The 26529-nt window shown below is 40.6% G+C and overlaps 1 protein-coding gene across 2 annotated transcripts in view; it reads left to right on the plus strand.

Moving 5' to 3' along the window:
- Window positions 1–26529, plus strand: part of SFMBT1 (Scm like with four mbt domains 1) — a 120551-nt gene that overhangs the window by 31965 nt on the left and 62057 nt on the right. Inside the window, exon 3 of one of the 2 annotated variants that reach the window (XM_080812245.1) lies at window positions 15963–16095. The exons of the other annotated variant lie outside the window; for it this stretch is intronic. The gene's annotated coding sequence lies outside the window, so the exon portion shown is untranslated. The remainder of the gene's footprint in view (window positions 1–15962; window positions 16096–26529) is intronic. 2 annotated transcript variants of the gene reach the window in all.

Genomic DNA, 26529 nt, shown 5'->3' on the forward strand with positions numbered 1-26529 from the left:
ACAAATTACCATATTTAGACATCTTGTTTTATGAGTTAGGTTCTACTTACACAGAGAAAGGCCCATTTGCCTCTTCCAGACTCAGCTACTGTAAAGCAAATACTGTGCCATAAATAAAATGTCATTAGATGGACATCCTATATTTTGGTTGTACAAATTAAGTGAATGGCATCCTACTTTGAAACATGGCTCCACTTACCAACCCTTGTGTATTTTTCCTATTTACTTTGTGTAAAAAATTTTAAGCAAATTTCTTATATAATTTCCTTTCCCAAAAGCATTTCAGGAATAGAAAGGGCCTACCAGCTCCACAGAGGGTTGAATCAGGACCCACGAGCCATTCTCCCCTGGGTGGACGGCAGTGTGCAGTCACCTCCCAGCTGCCCCCTTTGATACCTGTCTCCGTCTGCCTTCCCCCGTGTGCTCCAGGCTGTAGGAGTAACTGAGAGCTAGAACAGTTTTCTGCTGCTTCTCCCCTTCCTGATGTGCCTTGTTGGTTTGTTTGGTAAGAATGAGAGAATCCATTGTTAGAGTTCAAAGGTTTCTATTGTCCTGCTTGTTTAGTATTTATATTACTTTACCTTGTTACTTGTTTTTGTCTTCTTTCCCACTAGTTTGAGGCAAAGGGATAATGTTTTATCTTTGTAGCTGCTACACAGTAGAGCGTAGTCTAGGAACCATAAAATATTTGTTGAATGAAACACTCATGTGTTTAAAAGCCAAATTTATTCACAGAGTAAAGGATTATATTATCCAGCATCAAGCTCTGCCCTCCCCCCCCACCTTGTTCTCTCAAATTCTCTGCAGATTAACAACCTTATTGTTCAAAACCAGGGGTTCTTAAGCTTTTTGGTATTCATGGACCCCTTTGGTAAGCTAGTGAATCCTGTAGATCTGTTCTGAGATTAATGGTTTTAAGTAAATGCAATCCATAGGATTACAGAGGAAATTAGTTGTATGTATCTGTAACATCTGTAATGTAATATAAGAATATCTCTTCTTTCTGTGGTGACACAGTTACAGTTACTGGTAATGTTGCTGTGATTGATTGCCTACATTTGTGTTTGAAGGCAGTCTTAAATTTCAGTTTGAGGTTAATGGAAACAGGAAATAACTTCCTTTCACACAAATTCATGGACCGCTGTGTTCTCTTGATGGACCGTAGGACTCCAGGTTAAGAACCTTGCACCAAACGTGGGAACAAGGGGTGCCTGGCTGGCTCAATCGGAAGAGCATGCGACTCTTGATCCCTGGGTTGTGAGTTCGAGCCCCATATTGAGTTGTTGAGATTACTTAAAAATAAATAAATAAATAAATAAACTTTTAAAAAAGTGGGAATAGGGGCACCTGGGTGGCTCAGTGGGTTAAGGCCTCTGCCTTTAGCTCAGGTCATGATCTCAGGGTCCTGGGATCGAGCCCCGCATCGGGCTCTCTGCTCAGTGGGGAGCCTGCTTCCTCCTCTCTCTCTCTCTGCCTGCCTCTTTGCCTACTTGTGATCTGTCTGTCAAATAAATAAATAAAATCTTAAAAAAAATGCTTCCTCTTAAAAAAAAAAGTGGGAATAAAAGAAACTAGGTAGGAAGGTGGGAGGACGTTTTAAGAAATTTACCATATTTAGCACTGTGGCTGATTCTCCTATCTTAAATAAGTCTGGGATGGGGAGTGAATAAGATTATTATACATTGCTGAGGATGTTGACGGACAGAGACTTAGGGGTTAAATAGTTTCTGTTTTAAATTTTGGGCACTGTGGGAGTAAGGGACTCATAGCTTGAGTGCGTAGGATACAGAAAAGCTTTTAAACATATGCATGTGGCGTCTTTCTTAATCATGTTTGGAAATAAAAAGATGGCATTTAGTGGAAAATCTCATGAATTTTGGAGTCTGAAAGAATTCTGAATAAGTTTATTAATCTTGGTTGAGGCTTGGTTTCTTCACCTGTTCAGTTAAGATACTGTTTGCGTCAGAGTTCCACGAGGATGAGTGAGCGTGTGTGCCAGTGCTTGGAGCTGCAGACCAGCGCTGGCTTCTCTGGGGTGGGAAGCGGCTCACCTCTGCTGACCCGGAAAGCAAGGGTATTGGTATAAAGGGATCTTTCATATCCCTTTAGCTGGAAAAGCTGTTTGGTATAGTAAGCCTACTTCTCAGGCTTACTGAAGTACAGAACTTCCCAACTAGACACAATTTGAGAGTAGATAGATTGCTTGGAGCAGCAGAGAGCATTTTGAGTGCTTATAACCTGCAAGGCATTCTCAAACACGCCATCTCATTTCATCCTCAGAGCCACTCTGCATAAAAAGGCGGCATTCCTACTTTATAGATTGGGATATTAAGACCTAGAAGGGTAAAAAATCTTCTGGGTCGTGAATTTGTATGTGATGAACTGGAGTTTGAAGTTGGGGTTCCCGTGTGTAAACCCTGTTTCTGCTTCTGTGTTTTGTTACGCAGTGTTATTTCACAGTATTTCCCTAGTACTCCGGTGCGACACTCCTTTTGTACTCTTCCTACAAGGAGAACACTGTGTTGGAAAGAATATGTATGTATGTATGAAGATTATTATGTTCACTTTGGAGAGACTATTTTTAAAACATTTAAAAGGTACTGAAGCTGTGGAAAACAGACCAAAGTTGTAAGAATAGGAGAGAACCATCCCGTCCCTTTGGCCTTTGGCAGTAGGTTGCCCCTCTGATGCATATCTCTCCAGGATACCCGGGTGTGGGTGTCATACAGTACGGACATCCCCCTGCACAGTGAGGATGGCATAGCCACAAGTACTCCTCAGACCACAGTCAGCTTTGACCAGTTGCCGTGGGGCAGCCTCCCCTCTCCAGCCCACACCGCCCTACCGCGTCTGGTGGGAGCAGAAGGAACATAGGGATCATGCTTTGCATTGAATTGGCGAGTTTTCTTCAGCCTTTCTTTTGATTTTCATGGTCTTGGTGATCTTGATGTGTTTCGAAATTGGGTCTGTTTTTTGGCTTTTTTTTTTTTTTTTGAAATATGGGCCTGTTATTTTATAGAATATCCCTCAGTTTGGGTTTGTTTGATGTTTTCTCAAGAATAAACTCAGGTTATGAATCTTTGGCAGGAATATCACAGAAATGGTGCTATGTCTCATTAGATCTTATTTGTAATTAATGAGTATTTTGTAATTAGTATTTTGTGGGTAGGTACTTCAAACCTATCCCATTCCTCATCAAGCTTTCAGTTTATTTATTATAAATTTATGTCTGTATGGGCTCATTTTTTCTGTTTTATTCAATGAGCTATAATTTTGTTATTCTCATTACTTTATATTGATGTGTAAATTATCCCAAATTTGGCCAGTAGGAGCCCTGTCACGCTCACTTCTTTGTTCTTTTGATGTGTTTCTGTTATTCTGTGGAGCATTTTCTTTTTGGCACAAGCGTCCTAGGCCAGAGTTTCTTACTTCGGCACTGTGTTCATGCATGTGGTTGTTTATTTAGTGTCCAGTTCATTCTGCAAGAAAATAGAACATTTTTGAAAAAATAACTACCAAATGTTACCCTTTTTTGTATCCTTAGTAATATATCACTTGGAATGCATTTTTTTTTTTTAAGATTTTGTTTGTTTATTTGACAGACAGAGATCACAAGTAGGCAAAGAGGCAGGCAGAGAGAGAGGAGGAAGCAGGCTCCCTGCTGAGCAGAGAGCCCGATGTGGGGCTCAATCCCAGGACCCTGAGATCATGACCTGAGCTGGAGGCGGAGGCTCAACCCCCTGAGCCACCCAGGCATCCCGGAATGAATTTCTGACACTACTGGGAAGGTGGCAGAGAACCTGCCATTCCCTTTTGTGCATTTCTTCTTTTTCCTACCTGAGGGAAAAAGAAGTCTTTTTGTCTCAGTGCCAAAAAGAAGTATTGTAATTGCGGAGGCCATTTCATTGTCAGAATAATCACTTAAAACAAACCACAACAAATAAAAAACATTTTTGGTTGAAACAAGAGTGGAAGAAGAAGTGTGCTCTTCATCTGCTGGCTTGGCCACCACATATGTAGTGAGTATTTCCTGGAGTCAGGCACCAAGCAGGGCTCTTCGCAAAGCAGCAGGGTTACTGGGCAGACAAAAATCAGCATAGTCCCTGCAGTGCCCTCAGAGAGCTTACAGTGTGTGGTTAGAGTGGGTCACAGAAACCCGGAGGGACAGTCATGAAATGTCCTAAGCTGCATTTCTTACATGTGAAATGACCCGTTCTGCTTTACAAATTGTTCTGACGGTAAAACGAGATCATTTAAACAAAAGTCCTTTGTGAATTATAGATGTGTTCTATAAATGAAGTATTTCTTTCCTGTCACTTCCTCATGTATTTGTGGTCTTCTTAGAATTACTAAGGGGAAAAAAAAAGAATTACTAAGGAAGCATCGCCTGAATTAGCTTCTTGGCTCTTCTCCTCCATCCTGAGCGTCACTGTCAATCTCTCTGTATGTGTACTCCACTTACTTTCACATCACTGAACCCTGGTCACAGACCTTGAGTGTGCCCATATTTCCTTCAGGTTGAAGTCCAGACTCGTGATAAGTAATACCTCTAGGCTCGCCCCAACCTAACTTCCCGGTCTTGTCTTGTTACTTGTCCTAAAGCCCTAAAACCAAACCAAACTGACCTGTCACTGCATGTGACACACACACTGCACTCTCCCATTCCCGTGCCTTCACTCTTATCCTTCGCCTGGAACTGTCTTCATCTTCCCCATTGTGCAAATTACATTTTCATTCTGTACCTGGCTTTTAACTGTGGCCTCCCTGTGCTTTACTCCCATCATGGGTACAGTCTCTCTGGAGTATTTAGTAGTCATCATCTGTCCTCTTAATGTCATTGTGAGGTTTTCTCAACTGGCATTCCGGCCCTCAAAGTACGGAACCATATGCAGTATGTTTTTTCCTGATTGATAGGCAAAGTGACCCGACTGCATTCATCTCTACTCCCAAGAATTTAGAAACAAAAAAACTCTGACTTTTCAGAAACACAAAAAAATCTGAATTTGCATTGAAAGAAAAAAAAAATCATTACTCTGTACCAGTATTGCATTTTAGTAAGTCACAACACATCTGACTTAACTGTCCCTTGCCTCAGCAAACGATGAACACCTTTGCGCTTTTGAGCCCCTTGTTGTCTGGGAGACTTCAAACTGAGACGGTTGCAGCCCCTTTTGTCCCTCCCTTTGACCCATTTTGGTACCAGGGACGGATTGCTTCAGCTTAGCAGATGCCTTTAGTGACTGGGTCAAGTCGGGTGTCCCAGGTGGTCCGAGTGAGGGAGCATGCTGCTGAAAGCTGGAGGGACTCAAGATCCAGCATTTCTTTTTTGTATGTGAGTGAGAAAGAAGTTTGTCTCAAAATCTCAGGAATCAGCCACTTGATTATCTTCCATAATTAAGAAGGAAAATCAAGATAAAACTACCTAAGTCATTAAAAGCAATTCACTAAAAAAAGAAGAAAGAAATGCCCTTGAGTGCTATGAAGGAAAAATGTCTGATGCTATGAGAGCTTAAAACAGGAGGAACCATGAATTTCTATTTTATTACCCAAGTGTGACCTAGCAGTTGGTGATAGTGCTTCCTTTCAGTTAAAAATCCCCTATTATGACTTCAAAAGATGGATTTCCAATGATAGACCAGTTTTTTTCTCTTACTGTTCTAGCTTCAACATACATTGTTAAAAGAATAGGTGTTTCAATAAAAGAATTGTCAGAAATTGGAAATATCCAGGTAACAGTGATGATCTTTTAGTCAGTACGTACTTGTTAATATCATTGATTTTTTTCCAGAAAGTTCTCTCAAATACAGACTGTGTTTTGGATATAGTACAATGTAGTTTTGGATATTCGTCATGAGAATCCGCTCTCATGGTGCAGAATGCAGCCCGTGCTCCAGTCGAGTAGTAGCACCATGAGTGTCATGATAGTATCGTGATGTCACTTAGCATGCACTCTGTTTATTTCTGTGTTTAAGGCAGTTAATGGGGATGCTGCTGCTGCTTTGTTGTAACCCCTAAGAAGGCTGATTTATCACTGTAGTTTTATTTCATGGTTTACTTTTTATTATGGCAGTGTTTAAACATGTACAGAAACAGAAAATCCCTTTACTTGGTTTCCACAGTTATCACCACATGGCTGGCTTATTTTGTATACACTTTCCTTTCTGACAGATAGAAACAATTTTGTTTCTCTTACTACATCATTTTACAGCAAATGTTGAGTATTATATCACTCTGTAAATAATTCAGTATTTATCTCTTAAATTGTGATTTTTTTAAACCACAATACCCTTTTATTGCATGTAAAAATCAGTTAATTTAAAAAATATTATTAAATATCCTGCTGGCATTATCACTATTTTAAGTTCTTCTCTATGTGAATATTACAGTTTGATTTGTGGTATTGGCTATTGCAGAACCTATAGAGTTTTTTTCTTTTTAAACTATGGTATAAAAAGAATAGCTCTGTTTCTGGAATGAAAATGTAATATCATATTTTTGTAAAATATTTTGGGCTAAGATCCCCCCAAAATGAACACACACATACAAACAACCAAGCACTGGAAATCTATCTATAAATGACAATCCTGATTAAATTACACTTGAATGACTTTACTTTTCTGTTGTTTGTGTATTTAATAACATCTTGGGGAAGAGAGGAGACTCTTGAAAATTCCTGTTTCAGGTTTAGCAAGCTGGTGCTGACTAGGTGAGGAGTTTTTGTGGGCTCTTGAGCCCAGTGGCTATTGGGTTCTTGGTAGCTCAGTGGTCTTGAACTGTGGGGCTTAGGGCCCTTAGGACCTGCATTCAGGTTTTGCCTCAGTTATTGGATACAGGCCATTTCAGGAGGTGCTTAAATGAGCACTTACTATATGCAAATTAAACTGGGGAAAATACCTTACAACTACTGAATGTGGAGTTAATTTGAAACAGTAATTCTCTTTTGTTATAATTCAGAAATAGCACAATACATAGTGCAAGTAATATTTGAACCTTTCAAAGAATAAGCTGGGCAGTGACATGTAAAATAGGTAGTTTTAAACAGTTTAAAACAGGTAATGATCTTCTGTTCTATACCCATTTCCTTCCTTTGCTGGTGCAGTAGTGTGGTTCCCATATTAAAAGTGAGGAGCTGCTCACTGCGGGGCACAGAGTATGAGCTGCCACCCACTTTCTGTTGGATTCAGGATGTGTGAATGTGAGAGATTTTCTACTCAGGATGACCTGAGGATTTAATAAAAACTGAAGTTTCTGGAATCTTGATATTTATATGCACCCGTTTAGGTGGTATAGAACCCCTCTCCCCATGTTGATACTATTGAGTTTTAGTAAGTTGATACAAACATCTGTCACCAGAAATTAGTTTTAGAACACTTCCATTCCTCCCGCTCCCGCCCCATGACCTTGTGACTAGTTACCAATAACCCCTGCCTCTACCCTAGTGTCAGGCAACCACTGATGGCTTTTTTTTCTTTTAAGATTTTTTTATTATTATTTTTATATTTAAATGAGAGGTCTTTTTTTTTTAAGATTTTCTTTATTTACTTGACAGAGATCACAAGTAGGCAGAGAAGTAGGCAAAGAGAGAGGAAGGGAAGCACGCTCCCTGCTGAGCAGAGAGCCCGATGCAGGGCTCGATCCCAGGACCCTGGAATCATGACCTGAGCCACACAGGCGCCCCTAAGATTTTATTTTTTTAAGTAATCTCTCCACCCAACTTGGGGCTCGAATTCACAACCCTGCGATCAAGAGTTGCATGCTCTGCTGACTGAGCCAGCCAGGTGCCCCTTATAAGCTTTTTTCTCTACAGTTTTGCCTTTACAAATTTGTTGTAAATAGAATCATCACAGTATGTAGTCTTATCTGTCTGGCATATTTCATTTTATGATGTTTTCGAAATTTATCCCTGCTATTGCATGTATCAGTAGTTCACTCATTTTTATTGCTGAGAATTATCCCGTTGTGTAGATACACCATATTTTGTTTATCCATTCACTAATTGATGGACGTTTGGGTTGTTTCCTGCTCATAGCAGTGAACACTTGTGTAAACGTCTTTGTATGGTTATGTTTTCATCCCTCTTTGGTAGGTACCCAAGAGTGGAGTTACTGGGTGGTATGGTAACTATATTTAAACATACAGCTTCGAAGAAGATCTTAAGGAACTGCCAAACTGTTTTCAGAGTGGCCGTACCATTTTCCATTTGCACCAACACTGTGTGAGAGCTGCAGTCTCTTGTGAACCCTAGCTATTGTTAGTTTTTGGCTTTACCCATTTTTGTTGGTATGTAAAGATATTTCCTTGACGTTTTAATTGGCTTTTCTTAATGACTAACGAAGTATCTTTTTATGTGCTTGTTTGCCATTCATACGTCCTCTTTGTTAAAGTGTCTATTCACATCTTTTGCCTATTTAAAAAAATTAGATCATTTATTGAGTTGTAAGAGTTTGGTGTTTTTTTTTTTTCTTTTTTTAAAAAGATTTATTTATTTAGAGTGAGAGAGAGAAAACAAGAGTGGGGGAGGGGCAGGGGAAAGAGAGGGTGGTGGGGAGCCAACTCCCTGCTGAGCAGGGAGCCAGGACACAATGCGACCCCAAGATCCTGACCTGAACCAAAGGAAGAGTTGGTGGCTTAACCGACTGAGCCACCCTGGCGCCCTTGTAAGAGTTTTTGTATATAAATCCTTGATGAGATACATGTTTTGCAGGTTTTTTCCTCCAGTTTGTGACTTGTTTTTTGCTTAATAGAATCTTTGAAAAGCAAAAAGGCTTAATTAAACTTTCATACAGTTTATTGAATTTTTATTTATTGTTTGTGCCTTTTGGGGGGGTCATATCTAAAAAAATTTTTTTGCCAATCCCAGGTTGAAAAGATTTTCTTCTATTTTTTCCTAGATGTTCTGTAATTCTAGTTCTTTTTTTTGTACTGTTAGCTCTTACATTTAGGTTTTGATTCATTTTGAGTTTTTATGTATGGCGTGAAGTGAAAGTTGAGATCACAGGGTGACACTTATCCTGTTCTTCTGATTTCTCTGTTGGATCTAGAAGTTCCATCCAATTCTGGTTTGATTTTTTTCCCCCAGGACTTTTTCATAGTTGGTGTTGTATTCGTCCTTCAGGGGACACATAATGTTTCCAGTTGTCTTATTTTATTTATTTATTTTTTTAGATTTCATTTATTTGAGAGAGAGCTTGAGGAGGGGGAGGGACAGAGGAAGAGGGAGAGCTGACCACAGAGCCAGATGCAGGGCTCAATCCCAGGACCCCAGGACTCTGAGAGCATGACTTGCGCTGAAGTCAGACACTTAACCGACTGAGCCATCCATGTGCCCCTCAGGTTGTCTTTTGTTTTGCGATTGATGTAAGCTGCTATTGGTGGTCAACACTTAGATCCATTAATTGATTTTATTAGAGAGTCTGTCATTCCCTCATCCTTTATTAGCTGGATTACTTTTGTTAAAAGAAACATCTTTTTCTTCTATTTTGTTATCCAGTGGTACAGTTGTGTATGATCTCTTTAGTTATAAATGCAGTGACTCTATTAACAAGTTGTTTGTGGTAGGTATTTTTTCTAATGCACCATTTCCCAGTTGAATTGGCAGACAGTTTCAGCTAATTAGCAAATTGAGGTTTTTTTCCCTCTCTCTGCATTAATGTCTTCTGAACAAACCTTTCTTTTGGAAACTCTGCTTAAGAGTGTTCTTCTTAGCTCCTTCGTTTGTAGGCAAAGACTGTATGTATGGTGAGTGATTGCTTTATAAGAGCAAATTACAATCTTGACTGTATTTTTTTCTAGTGTAGTATTTTGTAATGAGCATAGAGTAATTGCTTTTTTCTTTTTTTACAGCTTTGATTTATGATGCTGCTGTCTCTTACGCTGCTTTATTGTGATGAAATGGTTTTCTGTTCTTTCCTTGATTTTAACTATAAATAAGAAAAGTTACAAAGTTGATGTACATTCGATTATGCTTTTACTATTCATACTTTTCACTTTTTGTGTCTTAGTCGTTAACACCATTTTCACAGTTCTTCCCAAATGGGATCATTTTTTTTTCTTTCTTTGGCTGTCTTTGTATCTGTTTTAAACACTAATCTAATGTCACAATAACTTTGTAGCATGTTGTAATTAGATGTACCTCGAATAAAAGGACCTGTATGGAGCAGATGCTCAGAATGGTCAGAGCTAAGTAGATGGAGTGGACGAGGGTGGAGAAGGTTTGTGTACTAAGCGATCAGCCTAGAATTAGTCCTCGGAGCTGTAGACATTTGGTGCCAGCACGCAGAGATCACGTGTTTTGTAGGTAACTGCTGTGAATGTAGCAGGCATTTCAGTAGTGCAGTGGAACAGCCAGTGTGTGTCATGTATCTACTAAGTCCACTTTAAAGTAATTTATTTTAAAATGGACTTTTATGTGTTACGTAGTGCATCAGATGTAATGGCTATGTCACAAATAAAAAGTACTGCCTAAGTGGGACGCCTGGCCTGCTCAGTCAGCAGAGCATGCAACTCTTGATCTAAGGGTTGTGAGCCCAGGTTGGGTGTAGAGATTACTTAAAGAAAAACTTGGGGCGCCTGGGTGGCTCAGTGGGTTAGGCCTCTGCCTTCAGGTCATGGTCTCAGGGTCCTGGGATCGAGCCCCAACCCCGTGTCAGGCTCTCTGCTTGGTGGGGAGCCTGCTTCCCCCTCTCTCTGCCTGCTGTTCTGCCTACTTGTGATCTCTCTCTCTGTCAAATAAATAAATAAAATCTTTAAAAACAAAACAAAACAAAAAAACTTAAAAAAATACTACCAAAGATACCTATAATTAACTGTGTCTATTTAGTATATGGATTGAAGTGCAAAAACTGCAGGTTCTTATGGGTTTTTAGTTGGAATTTATAAATGTTAAGGTTTTTTTTTTTAATGTTAAGGTTTTTGCTTAGAAAAGAGTTTTTGGTCTCTTTTCTTTATTTATGTGATATTTTATACATTCTTTATTTTTTTAAACTGGTAAGACATGGCACATTTTCAGAGTTGAGATGCTTTTTAATAATTATTTTAGTTTCTTGGCACTCCTTTAAGTTAAAGGATGATTGGGCACCTGGGTGGCTCAGTTGGTTGGGCGACTGCCTTTGGCTCGGGTCATGATCCTGGAGTCCTGGGGTCGGGTCCCACATCGGGCTCCCAGCTCCATGGGGAGTCTGCTTCTCCCTCTGACCTTCTCGCCTCTCATGCTCTCTCTCACTGTCTCTCTCTCAAATAAATAAATAAAATCTTCCAAAAAAATTAAAGGATGATTATGAGAAGTATTGAGAGTTGAGACTCGAATTCTATTGGAATAGATGACAGAACCATCCCCATTTATTTTATTCTGCAGACCATAGACTGTGTGCTCACCACAGCCAGGCAGGGCACCAAGTCCTGGAGACTGAGGAAGGGCCCGCCCTGAGATGCAGGTGGGCTGGAGGGCTCCTCCTCTGGAAGGTCCGCAAGGTGCTTTGGTCATTTCCGAGGAAGAGAATTGCATTCTGTGTGGGAATGTGTATTTAGTTACTTTTCCCTTTATGTTGTGGGGATGTGGATCTACCTATGATTTTTCTTAGTTTCTCCTGAAAGGTACTTTGCTTTTGCAAAATGATTGGTAATTTTTTTTTTCCTGGAAAGGCAGTGCTCAGACTTGGGAATCTGAAAATTTAAAAATCACAAACCAAGCTGCAGCCAACTTAGATCACCTGAGAATTGGCTCCTTTTCCTTCTCTGGCTTTCGTTTCCAGCTCTCCACTTCGACAGTTATAACCTCATATGCTTACTGAGGTCTGGCCAAGATAGCCAGCTTCTTCCCAGACTCTGGGACTAATCTTCACCCCAAAGGAGATGCAGACTTGAATTACTTAACTGTGGCAATAACTTGCTAGTGCAGCTTCAAGGTCAGTCTTACTGTTGAGTCTTTTTGACCTTGGTAATACAGTTTCTAATAACTGGATCTTTACTGTTTCCCCCGGTTATATAATGATTAAGTCAGTGCCTTGAACTCCTCAGTACCAGTGGCTAGATTTCATCCTTGAAACTTAATTTCCCCAATATTTATTCTGAGTTTCTACACAGGCCGCCAGCCTGTTTGCTTGTAGTTGTTAATTACTCTGCGCTTGGCGTTGTCTTGACCTGCACAGATTTTCCTTTCTCACACAAACAGATCTCTCAGCTTTAGAGTTGAGTTCTCATTCCTTTTTCTCTTCCTTCCAGACATTTATTGAGTATCTATTTGGAACTGGGACTAGAGAGAGAAAATAACCAAGACCCTGACTTAAAGAGTAGCTGTGGGTATCAACACCAAAATTCCTTCCCCCACCCAGTTTTATTGAGATACAGTTGGCATATAACATTGTATTAGTCCCAGGTGTATAACATAGTGATTTGATATATGTTTATATTGCAAAGTGATGACCACAGTAAGTTTAATTAATGTCTGTCACCCCACATATTTATACATTTTTGTTTCTTATGATGATAGCTTTTAAGATCTACTCTCCTAGCTGCTTTCAAATATACAATACAGTGTTGTTAATCTAGTTACGTGCTGTACATTACATCCCCAGGACTTCCTTATCCTGTAACTGGGAGTTTGTACCTTTTGACCACCTTTACCCATTTGTCCACCACACCCCCTCCCCCACTTTGCCTCCCCATCTCTGGCAGCCACGAATCTGTCTGAATCTGAATCTATGAGTTTGGTTTTTTTAGATTCCCATACAAGTGAGATCGTACAGCATTTGTCTTTCACTTATATCCTTTAGCACACTGCTCTTACGGTCCATCCATGTTGCAAATGGCAGGATTTCCTTCCTTTTTATGGCTGGAGAATATTCTGTTGTAGATGTGTAACCACATTTTCTTTATCCATTGATCCATCAATGGGCACATCGATTGCTTCCATATCTCGGCTGTTGTGACTCATGTTGCAGTGGACTGTACTGTGCAGAGATCTTTCACAGTAGTGATTTTGTTTCAGATACTTAGAAGTGGAGTTGCTGGATTGTATGGTAGTTTTATTTTTCATTTTTTGAGGAACCTCCATACTTTTCAAAATGGCAGCACCAGTTCATGTTCCCACCAACAGTACACAAAGGTTCCCTTTGCTGCACACCCTCACCAACACTTGTTCTTTCTTGTCTTTTTGGTACTAGCCATTCTAGCACGTGTGAGGTGATATCTCCTTGTGGTTTTGATTTTCATTTCCCTAAAGATTCGTGATGTTGAGCCACCTGTTCATGTAACCATTGGCTATTATATGCCCTTTTAGGGAAGGCATCTCTGTAGTACTGTGATTGGTTGACTTCAGAGGAACACCATGAGAAAGGAAGAGTTCTTTGTTCCATGAAGTCTGATTACCACGATCTCAGGCTCAAAGTCTAATTAACTGAGCAGACTTAGCTTTGAAATATTTTGCCTAGCCGTGTGTAAGTAGCAAGCTATTTAAAGTGAAATCAAATAATTTTATTTTATTTTATTTTATTTTAAAGATTTTATTTATTTTATTTGATAGAGATTACAAGTAGTCAGAGAGGCAGGCAGAGAGGGAGGAGGAAGCAGGCTCCCCGCGGAGCAGAGAGCCCGATGCGGGGCTCGATCCCACGACCCTGGGATCATGACCTGGGCCGAAGGCAGAGGCTTTAACCCACTGAGCCACCCAGGCACCCCGAAATCAAATAATTTTAAGGCTTTAACTAAATCTTTTTGTGTTCTGTTGGAATACAGATAAACTGAACTGTGTTTCACAGGAAGACCAGGATGGTGAGGGAACTTAGGACCCATCTTTGGAAGGACTGTTCATTCTTTTGGCTGTGTGAAGGGCTCTTGTGTGAACGGGGGTGCAGACGCGTGGGAAACACCTCTGGGTAGAAGGCTTTGGAACTTGGGGCAGTTGAAGGATACACTTTATGGTGAAGCAGCTCAGAAGTGGAACAGATTATCCCAGAAGGTGTTCCTGGGAACTCTTTGTCACTGTGTCACTGATGTTGTTTGACAGGGAATGGACAACTTCCTCTTCAAGGATGCGTGGAGAAGAATGTGCTAGAGAAGCACCCTGGGTTAATGGAGAGGTGTTCCTTGTGGAAGTGTTGGGGCATGAGAATAGTGGGTAGATAACCACAAAACTATGAGGACCGCTGGACGAGGTGCCACCTGTTGAAGTGTCTCCCAACTTTTAGATCCACCAATCTCCGTTACTTAATGAAACAAAAAAAGATATCTTTTTTCTTTTTTAAATCATCCTGGCAGTTGAGTTCATATATGTGAAAGTGCAGCACAGGGTGTAGTTCCTGATGGCACTAAGCAAATGTTTGAGAATGGGAGTGATAGGAGCATTAAAGCATTTATTTGAGGGGGAAGTGAGCAAAAGGAAAAATGCTTGTGTGTTAAAGTTCATCACTCATCATTGGAGTAAAGTAGAAAAGTTATTTTCTCCTTGTACTTCACCCCAGTCCGTCAATATCCCTCTGAAACTGCAGGGTTGGCTGGGCAGCCCCTTGGCACTGAGGTCTGTTTTGTGGGGTTATTCGTTTGCTTCACAGATGACTCCATTTCCAAAAAGGCCCAGATTCCATGATATTTAGTTCCCACCACAGTATCTGTTAAAGTCAGGAAAACTTTCTTGACCAGACTGTTCATTAAGGTGGCTCTTTGAAGTCTAACTAACTGGCAGTCTGAATTTGACATTTCTTTAAAGCTTCGGGTAAGAGTATCACTCTGCTGTTTGAATGGCTTATTGTTTTTTTCCCTTGAAACATTGTTTTGAGAGGAATTTGAAGTAAGTTCATGACTTTTGGTAGTTAGATTTGACATTAGGCCTCTGCAAGCACCGGCTTTCCTGGTCAGTGAGGACTGAGGGTTGTGTCTCTTGTCGTCTGGCTGAGGCCACGAAGGTTCAAACCCGATGCAGCTGAGCTCGTGCTTATCTGCACATGACCATTGTGGAGGGATTTAACGTGAGTTTAGACAACTGAATTGACTTCCTTTTTATCCTTTATGCTTTAGTAGAGAATAGTACTGCATTTATAATCTCACCACTTACAAGAAAATAGTGAAGAGAAACATGTAAATGGTGTAGGGTGTGTGCTTTGAGTTATCTTGATGATGATGTTTTTCCTGAATGCATGTTTTCACCAGCTAGCTCATTTATTTTCTCAACAGTTTAAACACAACAATTAAAATTAACAACCTCCTTCTGCCCTTGCCCCCATCCCACACTTTGGAATATAAATCAGAATGGTTTTCATACACAGTGCTAGAAATTTTGCCCCTCTGAAAGAGATATCAGTAACTGTTCACTTGCATTGAGCCTACCTTGTGTTAATTTGCAAATAAAGTTTTGAATTCTTGTCAGCTAGCTTTGATGACTTCAGGCACCTGTCTCTGTTTCAGTTATAGTTTTAGCCAAGAAGGAAAGTCGTTTTATATTTTGTGAAAACTATTTTTTCTTCTATAATATGAAAATTAGTTTAGCATAGTCTGTATTATTAGGAATTGAAAATTATGTAGATATTTTTGTACTACACACTAGAAAGTGGAATTGATAAGTGCTAATCTTGGAAAACTAGCAATCTTTTTTTTTTTTTAAAGACTTTATTTATTTGACAGAGATCACAAGTAGGCAGAGAGGCAGGCAGAGAGAGACGGAGGGAGAGGAGGAAGCAGGCTCCCTGCTGAGCAGAGAGCCCGGTGCGGGGCTCAATCCCAGGACCCTGAGATCATTACCTGAGCTGAAGGCAGAGGCTTAACCCACTGAGCCACCCAGGCGCTCCGGAAAACTAGCAATCTTTTATAGTACTGTATTTAAGTTTACTTAAATAATAATTTAATGGTAGGAAAAAACATGGTTTTTAGACAAAGAATAGGAAAGTGGAGTAGGAGGCGTTGTTTTGTTGTTGTTGTTTAAAAGGAGTAGATTTAACCAAAAGTTTCTGTGTATTTAACATAAGCACTTCTAGTTTTCAGAGGAAGTTCGCTGTGGATTAATTGTGTGGGTATTGCAGTCTGCGGAAACAAACAACGAGCTGGGCTGAGTTCTGTACTGAACAGACAACAGGCTGCCAGGCAACCCTCTGAGCTCCAGAAGAACAGGTAAGGAGACTGTTGGTCTGCCAGTTGGGGTTTTAAGTTTTTTATATCTTACATGTGAGTTTAATTAGTTTCCTAATTAGCGTAAGTTAGGCTCTTTTTTTTTTTCCCCTTATGCCTATTTAACTTTTTGCTCTGAATTATTTTACAGATGTAACATGTGTCCCAGCCTATTTCTAGTAGTAACCAGAGGTTTACTCCTTTCCTGGAAGCATTTATTTTAAAAGTTACCAAAGAGTTGTTTTGTTTTCTAAGCAATTTATTCTTTTTCTAAATAAGCTTACCCTTGTTCCTTGTATCACCGTTATTAAATGTTCAGCGTGCTTCTTTACGTTTGTGGACGATGACATGCTGGCCCCGGGGTTTTGCGCAGACTCAGGGTTTCCCAGGGATGCCCCAGGGGGCAGCATCATTGCCCAGGAGATGGGAGGCGTTCCTGAGGGACTGGTTTTTACCTGAACACGATATTTAGGTGCTTATAGTGATTTTGAGAGGTAGAGCCTATCCAAAGGTCCTTTACATTTACAACTGATAGTCTGCTTCTTTTAGGGCCTTAAGTCTTAAAATATCCTAATGAATTAATTGTGCAACACATGCGATTATAGTCTAGGAGTCGTTGAAGTCTGACATAAAGCTTTATAAAAATACCTGTGTGCTTAATACAGCAGAATAAAGCGGAAAAACCCCCAAAGTATCCTGCCTTAAGACGACACCTTGGGCTGAAGACTTTGAGGAGATTGAGTAGAGTTTAAAGTTTGGTGACTAATGGGCAAAAGGCAGCCTCCCAGGGGTCTGGAGACAGTAGTCACTACAGCTTGCTTGCCATTCTTCTCCAAACCTCTGGGGGAAAGGAAGAAGCCTCTTCACTCGCCTGGGGACAAAGGCTTTGTTTATGTGCTTTCCTGCTGATTCTAAGGTTTTTGATGGTGGCTGCTTATCACCCTGATTCTTTTTTAGCCCTTTGACCCCTCTCTAAACTCAATGTCCTCCCATTGCATCAAGTAATTATTAAAGAAATGTACTTTAATTAAAGAAAAGTTACTGTATAACTTTGCTAGGAGGTGTTAGAAGGGTACTGGGTAAGAAAAATGAGGGTGTTTCAAGTACTGGGGCTGGGAATCATGGTTCTACTGAGAGGTTTGTTAAAGTAGTAAGAGCCAGTATGCTTTGAGGCCTGCTGTGCTATAAACTTCTGTATGCATTAATTGATTGAATAAGCTAAAAGTAACTTTATGCGATAGGTACAATTGTTAACACCTCCATTTTATAGATGATGACACTGAGGCATAAACTGGTTATATAACTCGCCAGAGCCAGACATGTACACCCCCAGTCTGGCTGCTGAGGCCACATGCTTCCTTATCAGGACTGTCTAGTTATTTTTGATATAGTGTTGATTATTCATTCACCTTGATTTTCTCCCCTTTAGAATGCTAAGTTAACCCCTAAAATTTTTTATTTTGTGTGGTGCCATATTTTATGTAAATTATTTCGTCTTCACAACAACCCCTCAATCTGCGTATATTCCGTATTTAACAGGTAAGGAAGCTGAGCTAGCAAGCGTGGGCCTGGGGAATTTTAGCCAGGTCTTCTTATGGTTCGTCTGGTCCATTCTGTTTCCCATTCCCCAGCTGTGACTCGTCTTGTTTGCTGTTCAGAGAAGCATGTGCTCAACCAGTGAAGACAAAGACACAAAGTCAGAGACCTGAATTCCCTGCTGAGCACCTCTGCTGGTTTTGCTGAGTGATCTTTTTCAAGACATTTAGGGTGCTGAACTTTGTGGAGAGCAATTTTAGTTATAATCATTATTTAGTTTCTGCTGTTTTTCATTTTCTTCAAGAGAATAGTCTGCTTTTAGCGAAATATAATTGGCTTTTATATTACTTCCAACAGTTCATGTACCAGAGAATTTGCAAATGTAGAGTATCACGTCTAAGGCCACTAGGAATTTATAGGGAGAGAAAAGCGTGGACTGTCAGATGGAGGTTTTTGTTTTGTTTTTGTTTTTGTTTTCCTGGCACGTGTGTGTCTACTTGGTATCTCTTCTAATTGACCTGCCTTTCTGACTTCTAATGTTAGTTATCAGGGCATTTTCAGACCTTCCCTCTTCCCTTCCCATTGGGCTTCCTTTTTGAGGAGGTGCCTGCAATGAAATGAGCACATTAGCAGCCTTTTGGGAGGTAAAGACAGTTAAGTAACTTTCTAGGCTTGATTTGAACTTCTGGGACTTTTTGGTTTGCGGTCAGTTCCTTTAACCTTGAGGTAAGAACTTAAACATGTGGAGGTCTTTATTTTTGGGTTTCTGTTTATTCTGCCTACAGCTGAACTCTAATAGGGTTAAACTATATTAGTATCTCTGGTCTCTTGAAGATCTCTTTTAAGTATTAATCTATCCCACCACCAGACTTGCTTGTAGGGTAATGTAAATTTGATCAAGTGTCTGGGAGTTTTGGGCCACCCTTACCAGATGTCCACATTACCGTCATGTGACTTGTTCTTCTTGGTCATGGTAATTGGAGGGAGAATAGGGGAAAGGATATCAGAATTCATGAATGATTAGAAGTATTCATTATTTTGTTCCCAGCTCCAACTTCCCCTTTTTACCTTTTGCAATAGTTTTTTGGGGGCGGGGTGCAGAAAACAGATTTTGAATTTTGATTTAAATTTTCATGGACTACTTCTCTGTATTTAGTGTATTCTTTAAACATATTTCTTAGCAAAATTAATGCGAAAGGGGCACTTTCCCTTTCAGTTAGCATACATATTTTTTTTGGTGAGACATCGGAAATTCTCCAGTTTGCTTATAATAAATATGATTGCCTGCCAGTACTTTTTACATTAAATATTCTCTGGTATCCAAAAAAGAAGTATGTGTGTGTGTTTGGACATATAGCAAAAGCTGCTTGGTCTAGATGTACAATATATAAAATAATTTGAATACTAGTTTCAGTTAAACTTACAAGTTTTACTATTTACAAATAGTTTGTTCTACCAGAGTTTGGTTCAATAATCATTTGAATTTGTAGTTCACTAATTGAGCAGGTATTCATAAATACCCGCTATGTTTTAGGAGCAGGGACATTCATCTGATTTATTACTCTACCCTCCTGCCCAGCCCAGAGCCTGGCATCGAATAGGCATTCAGTAACATTGGTTGAATGAAATGGTCTGCATGGAGTTTACATGCCAGTATTATACCCACATCTGGCACTGGAAGTTTTTCAGGCCCTAAGAGAAGTAGAATATGTGGTCTGTATACATTTTAATGCAGTGTGTTTGCTGACCTGAGTTGTAGGAGGTACTATTGCAAGGTGAACATTGGGTTGGTATTAACAAGACTCAGGATATTTTGTAACTATCTTGCCTCTCTTACTGGGAATCAGAGTGTATTTCCCAGAAGCCCCCAGCAGACTTCTCTTCTCTTGTAGCCATGACCAGGTCACACAGCCACACAGAAGGCCCAGAATAGTTACCTGACAGCAAGGAGTCTGGTTGACTGGTTGAGCGGGTCCATTATGTGGAACAGGGTTTTGCTGTGCTGAGCACATCTGGGATTCAGGGCAAGGGAAAGAGAGGAAAGGACTGACCGAGCTACTAGGAGTGACTGTACCGAATTGGAGAGTTGAATGTGGACTGGGCTTAATTTCGTGCAGTGATATGAAGAAAGTGGTTTCTAGGTGTGTACAATGGTTGAAACAGTAAAGTGTCATAAATTAAAATTATTTTTAAGATTTTACTTATTTATTGAGAGAGAGAGAGAGAGCGCGCACAAGCGAGTGGGATGGGGGAGGGTAGAGGAAGAGGGGAAGTTTACTTCCCACTGAGCAGGGAGCCCGACACAGGGCTTGATTGCAGGACCCCAAGATCATGACCTGAGCCAAAGGCAGACAGACCCTTAACTGACTGAGCCTCCCAGGTGCCCCTGAACTGTTACAAATTAAATAAATTCTTTTAAATCCTTTTCTCTAGAAACACTTAGAAATTAGTTTGATTATCATTTCATTTAAAGAATAAAGACCTTTAGGACATCTGGGTGGCTCAGTCGGTTAACTATCTGCCTTTGGCTCAGGTCATGATCTTAGGGTCATGGGATCAAGTCCCGCATTGGGCTCCTTGCTCATTGGAGAGCCTGCTTCTCCCTCTCCCACTCCCCCTGCTTGTACTCTCTCTTTCTGTCAAATAAATAAATCTTTAAAAAAATGATAAGGACCTTCTATTTCTTTTTACAAGTATTCAGTAACTCAGAGATACTTTTTAAAGATTTGAGAGAGAGTGTAAGGGGGGAGGGACAGAGGGATTGAGAAAGAGAGAATCTCAAGTTGACTCCCCGCTGAGCAGGGAGACCAAGATGGGGTTCGATCCCAGGACCCTGGGATCATGACCAGAGCCAAAGGCAGCTGCTTAACCAACTGAGCCACCCAGGTGCCCCCATTTTAATTAGGCTTTTATCCTTTCATATGAACTAATCTAGTGTAAGGCCCTACTAAAATAGCATTGTAGAAGAAGTTCACAGATGGTAATACTTAGGTGCCATCTAGACTCCTGGTTACTCACCATTTTACTAGAACAATATAGAACCTTGAAGGTGAATAAATAATAAAGAGCTAGAATATAAAGATCAAATATAAAATATAAATTAACTAGAATAATAAAGAACTAGAGTATAAATCTTCTGGAGCCATCACTTTATGGTATAAGCATACCTCACAGTTGTCCTTAACCACCTGAGCTCTGAGAAAAAACCTGGAAGTCTAGGGGAGTTCAGGGTCTGGAATCAGACTGGGGTTCAAATGCTGCCCTTGTTTGCTTACTAAATGAACTGACTGGGAGTGCCTGGGTGGCTTAGTGGGTTAAAGCCTCTGCCTTCAGCTCAGGTCATGATCTCAGGGTCCTGGGATCGAGCCCCGCATCGGGCTCTCTGCTCAGCAGGGAGCCTGCTTCCTCATCTCTCTCTGCCTGCCTCTCTGCCTACTTATGATCTCTGTCAAATAAATAAATAAAATCTTTAAAAAAAAATAAATGAACTGACTGGTTATTTAGCTTCTCTGAACCTCAATTTTCTCATCTGTAGAATGGGGGAATCATGTATGGGATAAGTAGAGTTGTTAGGTTTAAATAAGATATAATTTGAAAATAGTTCACACTTGTGTTACGCTTATCATATACTGTTGGGCAGTGCTTTATTTAGTATATAACTCACAAAAAATGCTAGGCACATACGGAGTAGGTACTCAAATATTCTTTTTTTTTTAGATAAATGGTAACAAGCATCTGTTGAGTAGGAATGAAGTTTCTGAACTGTCACTGACGTGAAGAGGCGGAGAAATAGCTACTAGGAGATTATGGAAGTTTCAGGGCTTCTCATAACTGAACATAGCCTATTCATGTAATCATTTTATAATATTACTGAAATGAGTACATTTTTGGCAGTGTTTATTGGTGAATCAAATACCTCCTTATTTAATCAGAATAAGACATATTGACTGTTTCAACATGTGCTCCTGTAACTGGCTCCTATAAGTAAAGCCCATAATCCATGAAAAATATGATAATATTTGAACTCTAAAAGATCTGCCACTTTTCTAAGGTAATATAAAGATACAGAGTTGATTTTTAAATGCTTCTGTCATATCTTGGTACAGTGAAAGATAATTTCAAAACTATGATTTAGTGATCTTATTGTCTGGTGTAGAGACAGTGCTTGGTACGCTGGTACTAATTAGCAATAGCTAAGAAAACAGGGCTGTGAAGTGGTTGTACTGACAACTGTGAATCAAGGATTTATAAATTGGTTGGCGTGAGATTTCCAACTTCATTATAGTATGAGTCAGTTTTTGAAAATTATTTATGCTTGACATTTTTTAAAGACATGTAATAAAGAAGGTTGGAAAAATTGACCTTGAAGTTTTAATGGGAAGTTTATGGGTTTTGAAATTAGGATTTTTGACAATAAAACAGCATAAATTACTGAATTAGTGTGACGAAATGCCTTCATGGCTGATCAGTAAACCTAGAAAAAAAGGTGAAGTGTGAGAGCAGGACTGAAGCTGACAAGAAGGTTCCCAAGGTGCGAAATCAGGATAGAAGCCGTTCTAGCTATTTTAAAGATTTTCTTTTAAGATTTTATTTATTTATTTGAGAGAGAGAGAGAGAGAGAGAAAACATGAGCAGGGGGAAGGGCAGAGGGAGAAGTGGGCTCCCCACTGAGTAGCAGGGAGGCTGACGCTGGGCTCGATCCCAGGACTCTGGGATTATGACCCACTGAACCACCCAGATGCCCCTTGAAGAGTTTTTATTAGACTTGAATGAAGTATACCATTTGGAAATAGCTTATAAATTGGGAACACTATTCCTATAAAGAGTGTAATAATTATACTTTTTTTGGTGGTAAAATGTTTTCCTGAAAACTCAAAGAGTGAACCTTTATTAATGAAGAAATTAATCAGATTGGTTGATTTTTCTACTGAAACCCCTGCTTTTTCTTCCTCAGACCACTCCTCCTTCAGACTTTACCCCGAAGTGGCAATTTCATCCTGTTTTGGAGGCCAAAAAACTGGAATCAGCCCAGACCCTGCTCTTTCTCTCACACCCCTCATCCAGTTTCCCTGCTCCCCTTCTCAAAACCTTTCCACCCCCGGACCTGGCCGCTAGCACACTCGCCAGGATTGTTCTGGGATCTTGTTTATTGGTCTTCCGGCTTCTGCTCGTGCTCACTTAACAGTCTGTTCTCAAGTGATCCTTTTGAAAGATAGGTCAGATTACGTCTCTTCTCTGCTCAAAATTCTCCAGTGGCTTCCTCAAAACCAAAATCTTCACAGCAGCCTACACGTTTGTATATAATCTGGTGCCTTGTACTTTTGTGAGCTCATCTCCTGGCATCTTTGCCTTGATCATTCTGCTCCAACAGCAGTGGCCTCGAAAGTGCCACATAAGCTCCCACTTCAGGATCTTTGCACTTTCTGTCTGGAATGTTCTTCCCCAGGTACCCACTTCTTATTTCCCCTAGGTTTTGGCTAATGTCACCTCATCACTGAGGCCTCGGTTACTGTTTTGGAAGTGATAACTCCGTGTCCTCCTTCCTTGCCTCATTTCCCCCCTTTTATTGTCATTCAGCATACTTTATACTTTATTATCTGCCTTCCCGTCCTAGATTGTAAGATCCATGAGGGCAGGGTTTCCTTCACTCTGTTTACTTAGAACAGTCTATGGCAGATAATACGTGTTCAGTAAATATGTATTGACTAATTGCAGTTCCATGGCAGTTCATCAGTATCACTACTGTTGACTCATAGAGCCTTCTTTAAACAAAATCACTGATATTATCTACTAATGGAAGTTTTAAAAAGCGGTAGTACTAATTCTAAACACTCGTATTTAGTGGTGGGAAGTGCTGCCTTCTAGTTACCAGCTTCCCTTGAAGTCAGACGAGGTCTACGTGACGGAATTTTAACAGTAGAATGTGGGTGGAAGGCCTGGATCAAGGAAAGCTCCACGAATGATAGCCCTGCCCCTGATGGTTTGGGGAGCCTGCGTTCAGGATGCGGAGCGATGAGGCAGAAAGTGCTTGGCCCGATGAATTACCATGTGGAGGAGAGGTGCCTGCTCATCAGGAACACCTGCTGGCACTTTTGCTGTCTGAGAAATGTCTTGGATTAAGCAAGTGTGATTTGGAATTTATCAGTTGAAGCATAGTATTCCCTTAACTAACACAAACCCATGACAGCGACATTCTCCTTGTTCTGTTGCATATCCAAATGGTACCCAGATTTCTTGTCTCTTTTTTGTTCTTGGTTTCTGTATTTGAAAATGGAAATAATGTTCTTTTAAAGATTTTATTTATTTAACTTAGAGCTCGGGGAGGGGTAGAAGGGGAGAGAAAGGAACAAGCAGACTCTGCGATAAGCATGGAGTCCAAGGTGGGGCTCGATCCCACAACCCCGAGACCATGACGTGAGCTGAAACCAAGAGTCAGATGCTTAACTGACGGCACCTCCCAGGCGCCCCAAGAAATAATGTTATTTTAAAAGCACAGTTGTGTTCTTAATACAGATGACTTAACTTTTTTACAGTTTGATAAAGAAATATTTTATATACCATAAAATTCATTCATTTAGCGTGTACAGCCGTGTGGAGTGTTTCTAGTTGATAGAGAATGTTATACTAGTTTCAGGTGTACGATCCAGTTGAACGGTTTTTATTCAGAGTTATAGGGCTGTCGTGACAAGTTTAGAATGTTTCAATGCCCCCATGAGAAACTGTATACGGTAGTAGTCCCTTCCCATTCTTCTTCTTTTTTTTTTAAGGATTGTATTTATTTATTTGACAGAGAGAGTAGATCACAAGAAGGCAGAGAGAGAAGGGAAAGCAAGCTCCCTGCTGAGCAGAGAGCCCGATGCGGGGCTCGATCCCAGGATCCTGAGACTATGACCTGAGCAGAAGGCAGAGGCCCAACCCACTGAGCCACCCAGGAGCCCCAGAAAAAGGAGGAAGTAGGCTCCCTGCTAAGCAGAGAGCCCAATGCGGGGCTCAATCCCAGGACCCTGGGGTTATGACCCGAGCCAAAGGCAGAGGCTTTAACCCACTGAGCCACCCAGGTGCCCCCCCCTTCCCATTATTCTTTCCCTCTAGCTCTTGGCAGCCTCACTAATCTACCTTCTGTCTCGATGGACTTGCCTGTTCTAGCCGTTCTATACAAATGGAAGCACTTAGTATGTGGCCTTTTTTTTTTTTCCTTAAAAAAAATTTTTTTTAGTTAAACTCGATTTAATTAACATATACTGTATTATTAGTTACCGGGATAGAATTTAGTGACTCATCAGTTGCACATAACACCCAGTGCTGATTACATCACGTGCCCTCCTTAATGCCCGACACCCAGTTGTCCCTTCCTCCCACCCACCTCCCAATATGTGGCCATTTACATTTGGCTTCTTTACTTGGTATATTTTCAGTTATCTAACTTATAGCATGTATCAGTGCTTCATTCCTTTTGTGGCTGAATAATATTCCATTGTATTAGATGTACCACGTTTTACTTACCATCCGTCAGTTGATGGACATTCGTGGTGTTTCATACCTTTTGTCTCTTTTTTTTTTTTTAATTTTTATTTATTTGACAGAGAGATCAAGTAGGCAGAGAGGCAGGCAGAGAGAGAGGGGGAAGCAGGCTCCCCGCTGAGCAGAGAGCCCGACGCGGGGCTCGATCCCAGGACCCTGGGATCATGACCTGAGCCGAAAGCAGAGGCTTTAACCCACTGAGCCACCCAGGTGCCCCCATGCCTTTTGTCTCTTATGAGTCATGCCGTGACCTTTCCTGTACGTGTTTTTTGGGTACATGGTTTCAGTACTCTTGGAAATACATCGAGGAGTGGAATTGCTAGGTCATATGGTGACTTGATGTTTAACATCCTGAAGAACTACCAGACTGTTTTTCACAGTGATTGCAATATTTTACATTTGCCACTAGTGTTGTCTTCATGTGTCGTCCACCCCAGATGAGTCGGGTCGCTGGTAAATACCATAGTTCCATTAGGGCTGCAGGCATGTGGTGCTCCCAGAGCAGTCTGGGAGTGGCAGGTGGCCTGCCTTTGCTCCTGCTGCCCTGTCTTGCTTGCTCCCTTGCTTCTGTGGCCTCTGCTCCCCTGGCCCCATGCCATTCTGGAAATACAGCTTGTGTGCTCTCACTGCAGCCTCTGCTGGCCTTCCCCTCGGCGTGGCATGCTTTCTACTTCCACGTCTCCAGGTCTTTGTCCTGCACTCATAGAGCTCTAATACTTTTATAGGGCCCAACACACAGGTTTCTGGTAAATATTTGTTGAAAAAAATGAACAGATTTCCATTTTAATAAATACATTTGCGTTTTCTTAAAATAAGAATTTAAGTCATAGAAATACACGTACAAATATATTGTCATCCTAAAAAATTTATCCAGTGCAGAAATTCCTTTTTGCTCTATACCTGAGTCTGTCTCATAAACACTGATAGTGACTTGGATGTATTCTTCCAGACCATTTTAAGGGCTTCTGCACATACATATGTCTACATGTAGAAATAGATAGTTTTGTATGTGTTTGGCGATACACACATATACAGATACAGGCATACCTTGGAGACTGTGCATTCAGTTCCAGACCATCCCAATAAAGTAAATATCAGAACAAAATGAGTTATAGGAATTTTTTGGTTTCCTAGTATATATAAAAGTTATGGTTATAGTATTTTATAGTCTGGCAGGTATGCAGTAGCATTATATCTTCAAAACAATGCACATACCTTACTTTAAAAATATTGCTAAAAAATAGGGGTGGTTTAGTTATTAAGCATTTGCCTTCGGCTCAGGTCTTGATCTCAGGGTCCTGGATGGAGCCCTGCATCCGGCTCCCTGCTCTGCAGGAAGCCTGCTTCTCCCTCTCCCACTCCCCCTGCTTGTGTTCCCTC

The sequence above is a fragment of the Martes martes genome (genome assembly GCF_963455335.1).
Source record: "Martes martes genome assembly, chromosome: 1".
NCBI lineage: Eukaryota > Metazoa > Chordata > Mammalia > Carnivora > Mustelidae > Martes > Martes martes.